The following is a 341-nucleotide window of genomic DNA, read 5'->3' on the forward strand; positions in this document are numbered from 1 at the left end:
TTCAGCCAATGCATTCAGCCATTTAAAAACATCTGAAATGAGGGACATTTTAAATGTACCAGTTCTAGCAAAATATTTATCTCCAGTGGTTAATGTGAAGGTGAGCTAGATTTTTTTTCTGAATAATAAGGGGCTGATAAACAGGTTAAAAGACAGATACTTTTGAACATTATAGCACATTAAGTGTCTCTGAATTGTACTGATTTTACACTAGCAACTGCAAAAAAGTGTTACTCCTGGGTCTTAAAGCATGACAGCTGTTCAGGATAATTTCTGAAAGACTTGGGACATCTGATCAGTCCATACAATCCTTCTTTCAAAGCCATTGAGGCTCTGTATCA

Source organism: Acanthisitta chloris, unplaced genomic scaffold, assembly GCF_000695815.1.
Source record: "Acanthisitta chloris isolate BGI_N310 unplaced genomic scaffold, ASM69581v1 scaffold7438, whole genome shotgun sequence".
Taxonomy (NCBI): domain Eukaryota; kingdom Metazoa; phylum Chordata; class Aves; order Passeriformes; family Acanthisittidae; genus Acanthisitta; species Acanthisitta chloris.